This window comes from Lytechinus pictus, chromosome 3 (assembly GCF_037042905.1).
Source record: "Lytechinus pictus isolate F3 Inbred chromosome 3, Lp3.0, whole genome shotgun sequence".
Classification (NCBI taxonomy): domain Eukaryota; kingdom Metazoa; phylum Echinodermata; class Echinoidea; order Temnopleuroida; family Toxopneustidae; genus Lytechinus; species Lytechinus pictus.
This window is the reverse complement of record NC_087247.1, coordinates 24,525,442-24,530,899: the sequence shown is the minus strand read 5'-3', so window position 1 is coordinate 24,530,899 and position 5,458 is coordinate 24,525,442. Positions and strand designations below refer to the sequence as shown.

The 5,458-nt window shown below is 36.9% G+C and overlaps 1 non-coding gene and 1 pseudogene across 1 annotated transcript; one reads left to right on the top strand and one right to left on the bottom strand.

Moving 5' to 3' along the window:
- Positions 1 to 1,252: 1,252 nt before the first annotated feature.
- On the bottom strand, positions 1,253 to 1,324 carry TRNAQ-UUG (transfer RNA glutamine (anticodon UUG)). Its single transcript has one exon. It is a non-coding gene; the product is annotated as a tRNA-Gln (tRNA).
- Positions 1,325 to 2,310: 986 nt separating this feature from the next.
- On the top strand, positions 2,311 to 5,253 carry LOC135153417 (uncharacterized; annotated as a pseudogene).
- Positions 5,254 to 5,458: the final 205 nt, after the last annotated feature.

Below are 5,458 nucleotides of genomic sequence, written 5' to 3'. Positions count from 1 at the left end.
ACTTGTTTTCCACAGTTATTGCATGTATGTTAAACGAAAAACATCCAATTGTATGTGTGTGAAAATACCGCCCATTCATGCGCTGACTCTATTATTTTATTGACCTATTCTGAATAAGTTGTTTAGATTTCCCGCCATTGTGCGTTCGTTTCGCCTCGTTGCGCATTACATAATCGCCTAGTTCAGTAAAAGGCATGCTTTCGCCGATTTTATGGTTCTTTGTAAATTTATGACAAATGATAAAGATATAAATAAAAAATAACTTCAGCAGTTGCGGATCTCGGCGGAAGCGCGAGCGATGCGCCTCCTCAATATTTTACCCTCAGGTTATTCTTGACAGACAATGACGGACATAATTTTCCAAAAACAATATTTGCAGAATATGATTTTCGTTCAATAATACGAAATACTAATGATTTTCGTTATTTCATTTTGGTGTAATTAATACCATGGTCACATTTGTTCTACGGCGGCCGTATACGGCGAGTCGAAAACAGCCGTTTGAACATTTTTTGTCAAACTACATATAGGTGGTTTGAATCAAAATTAATAAAACGGCTGTATTCGACTCGCCGTACGGCCGCCGTAGAACAAATGTGACCATGGTATTACTGTAATCGGTCGGTGAATATCTCAAGACGAGATCTATTAGATATATGAGATATGAGAGAAAAAAGTGAAAAAAGAGAGCAAAAAAAAAGAGGGGGAAGAGGGTAGTTTGGGGTGCCCCCTTCATGAGATTTGCATATTGGGGAAAGGACAACAAATGAATGCTATATTTTGAAATTCATCATAATGTTATTTTAACAAGGGATCCCATATCTCTTTTCTCTATTTTTTGAGGGAAATGCAAACCTCAAGCTTTGATTCTCAGTATTCCTCTCCATTTTCAACGATTATTCTTGTTGCTTTGTATATGAAACTTATGTATATTTTGATAACAATGAAGTCAATGATGTTATGATTATTTTGTATGTGTTATATTATTCTGAAAATGGAATGAATGAAATGAAATGTCTATTGATTATAAGAGGTATAAATTAAAGAAGAATAAAAATATGCAGTGGTATCAATAGTAGAACAGTGCGATCGTTTATGGGTTTTTTTTAAATAAAAACAATGAGGTGAGGAATAGATAAAGAAATATTAAAATTAAGAGTGATTATTGAACTTATTTAACGATCTCCACCCGAAATTGTGGGAGAAAAATCATACCAAGGGAATTTGAAGAAAAGTTAAGTGTAAATAAAAGAGGTCCCACCGAGATTTGAACTCGGATCACTGGATTCAAAGTCCAGAGTGCTAACCATTACACCATGGGACCGCGAATGAATCACTTTATAAACATTGTGGAGCTTACAGTTTCCTGTTCGTGTCTGGTCACGGACTATGACACACGCGTTACACTATACGATCTTCTATTTGGATTTTTTAGGGGTGTTACAAACTTATTTGCAATTAATTATTCATTTCCAATCACTTGTAGTGTATATACATTCTTGTTTCAGTGGTTATACCTATATGAATTTATAGATTTTGCTGAGTATTTTACTCTACTTATATCATATTACCCTTGTATAAAATTTTGATAGGGGGTCTACATCTTACAAGCTTGTTGGAAGTGAATGAAATGAAACGGAATGACATGAAACGTCTATTGGTTATAAGTGGTATAAATTGAAGAAAACGAAAAATATGCAGTGAATCAATGATAGGAGAGTGCGATCGTTTATGGGTTTTTTTTACTTAATGATTCAAGAAAAAAAACAATGATGTGAGGAATAGGAATGATTATTGAACTTATTTTACGATGTTATGCAGTTGGTGCATCTTTTCATTGTAAAATTGATTTATTATGACATAAACGTTGAGGATTTGTGAAATATGAATATATCAATAAATAAATTTAAAAAAAAAACTTTCAACTATAGGGTTATAGCACATAAAAATACGTACTCCTGTTAAAAAAAGGAACCTTTCAAAATAAAAATATAATTTTGCGATAGAATTTGACATAATATTCAGAAAATAAAATATTACAACCCTTTTCCTTTCCCTTTCTTTCTCTTTTGCCTTGTTTCCGTGGACGTGGATATTTTGGGGGGCGCGCGGGGCACGGCTCATAAGCCCCCCCCCCCCCCCCTCTGTATGCCAGTGCGTAACTCAAAATCCGAAGACGCGCGATCTTGTACGCAATCATGGTGCGCGCTCTGGCTATACCAGATAATTAACGCTTGTAAATTTATGTTTATGAAAATACGTGAAAATGATTAAGATTTTATTGTGAAGAAATGAATATTGTTTTTCAAGATGGATATTAGGAGACTAAGGACCCATTTCTTTCTCACAGCAATAAGCATATGTCTTTTCACTTCTTTTATCGTCTTGGGAAAAAGTTTTCCACTGGCAGAAACTGCAAGGCCCAAGGAGCACAATAAGGTGAGGTTTTTTTATGGTTGGCAGGGCGGCACATCCGGGCCCGTCTTAAAAATGTTATGACTGATTCGATCAACCTCAACTAACGTTAGGCCTATTAATTTGCACAATGTTCTTTGCAAACAAAGAGAAACACACTGAATTTTCCCCCCAAAAAATGATCAATGTATAAATAGACCTATAGGCCTACAGCATATCTAGGCCCTAGAAAATATTCAGAACAAACATGGATTTAGATGTTGATATCGTTGGCTTTCGAAAGTTGTGGTTGATCGGATCAATCACAACTCTTTTTTAAGATGGGGCCCCAGATCCGTCATGGATGAGGGAACACGGCGCTCCCTATTTTGAGAGCATTTAAAATATTGAAGTGTTTGAAGTGGAAAATGAACAATGTTTTGCTTGGACCCTAGGTTTGTCCACTAGCTGAACCTACATCGACCTCATATTTTGCTCACTCGATTTTGATGAAACGTTTTGCACAATTGCTCTTGAGAATTATAAGGAACGACGTCAACAACAAAAAAGTTGAAGAATTTAAAAGAAATTCATGTTTAAATCGTAAATTCAATTTAAGGTGCCTTAAATTGGACCTACCCTGCATAACAACTGACCACCTTTGAAACTTTCCCAGCATAGCAAAGAATTTATTCCTTCGTTCTGCCATACATGAAAAATGACACCCTCTTGTAAATTTTCATTTGCCATGTTTGCAGAGAGGACTATCCGCTCCGTGTTTCTCTCATTCAGACTGTCTTCGAACTGAGATCTGTAAGTGGAACCCTTCTGCTGTTGAATTGGCGGGAACTTGTGTTGCTACACTCCTCCAGAAAGAAAACACAAATCGAAGACATATGGTAGGATAAGGTCTTGGTCCACGAAGTCTATTTTAATCATCCCTTTCCTTACTATACTCGAGTATTTTAAGAAGAAGAAGGAGGAGAAGGAGAAGAAGAAGAAGAAGAAAAAGAAGAACAAGAAGAAGAAGGAGGAGGAGAAGAAGAAGAAGAAGAAGAAGAAAAAGAAGAAGAAGAAGAAAAGAAGAAGAAGAAGGAGAAGAAGGAGGAGGAGGAGGAGAAGAAGAAGAAAAAGAAAGGGGAGGAGATCGACCAATATATTTGTTAATGGAAAGAGAAATGATTTGAATATGATTTTCTAAATATTATGTTTATTTATTTGCTCATTACGCCACTGACAAGACTGACCTCTAAAACATCTTACGATTTGATTATGATTGTAATGAGAATAAACCATAATTGATCATTGATATTAAAGATTCCTGGTCGAACACGACGGAAATTGTTATCAGACGAAGTCTTCGACAGCAAAAAGACATCTCGTGAAACACGTGATTTGAAGTCTGATGAGTATGATGAACATCAGCACGGAGACGATCGAAGTAAGTTGAATAATTACCATGATTATCAAAATGGCCAAGTCGATACCGAGAAGAAGGGTAGGTACTAAATGGACACTTTTAAAAGAAAAAAACCTACACAAAACTTTTATTATAGCACATTTTATTCAGTGGTCATAAACCTTTAAAGTGGTCATAAACACTGCTGCAACTAAATTTCTAGAAAATGTCCCTTTTTAGATATTTTTTTCTTCCAAATACCTGTAATTAAATGCGTATAACAGGCCCGCTATCCAATCTACATTGCGATCAATTAATTTTTCTCTTTCTAATACTTGTGTTTTGTGAGAAATAGCCAAGTAGGCCTTTCATTCTAAATGGTCTATAAGGTACATGTAATATAATTTTACGCTTCTTTTTTTTTAGAAGACCAACTGCAGGTGTCACATCGTATTTCCCAGGCCTCATACCCACTTCCACATAAGACCCCTATTCAAAATGACCACCACCACGACGAGGGTGTCGATCGCACGGATGACATCGTGATCGATCATTTTGACGAGAAAGGACTTCCCGTCGTGGTCATAACAGAAGACAACCGTGATAAGCACGCCGAAATCGACACCAGTAAAGACTATTACGTTTTCGGTGAAGAAGATGTCAAGAACAACCCTGAAAGTGAGACAAAAACTGAAAGCATCGTCTACGATTACGTAGATGGTTCGGAGGTTGACGACGGTGGTGGCAGCGATGAGGAGAGAAAAGAAGTGGTGGTAGACTTGAAAGGTAGACAGATTAACCCAGGAATAAAATCAATTTTCAGGAACCCTTGGGGGTTTCAACCACTCAAAGCAAAACCCGCAGAGGACATGGTGGATGGTGGTGACGATGAGTACCTTAATGACGATGCAAAAGTGTATGGAGTCGGAGATCATAAGCACGTGGAAACAGGATTTGAACATACTGGTGAATATTAATAATGTATGATTACAGTCACAAAAAAACTACATTCGTAATAATCTTAGTGATTGTCGCCTTATTTTGTTGCTTGTTCAGTTCAGTAAATAGGGCTTTAAATGCGGATCTACTCGGGTAATATGGGAGCCACCCGACCCCCCTCCTGTGCCGTCGCATACAGAACGATATGAGCTAACTTCTTTTATGATTTTATATACCATCATTAATCTCTCTTAATTTGCACCATTATTAATCTCTCGCGTCCTCACATTCTCTTTGCTTTCTCTCTTCATCTCTCTCCATTCCTCTTTTTGATCTCATTTCACCCACCCTCTTCATTCTACATCACTTTCTAAGATCTGACCGGTACGAAAATCGAGACGGATGTCGGAGTCGACCAATTTCGAGAACGTCAACAACCACATCGTTTGGCATCTGCTGACCACTCCAACATTGCATTGCCTGGACTTCTTACCAAAGATTTAGAAGCACATAACTATTAAAGATATAAAGGATGCAGTGGAGAATGTGAGCTACATAATGTAGTATTACAGTTCCTGTTATATTAGAGAGAAATGAGAAGAGTCGCCATCCATGTTCATTTAATATCTAATGCAATACTCTCTTTTCATGAGGGGCATCTATATAGAAGAACCCCTTCAGCAGAATTGAAACATGACAAAGATGGATGGAAAAGTTTAATCGACT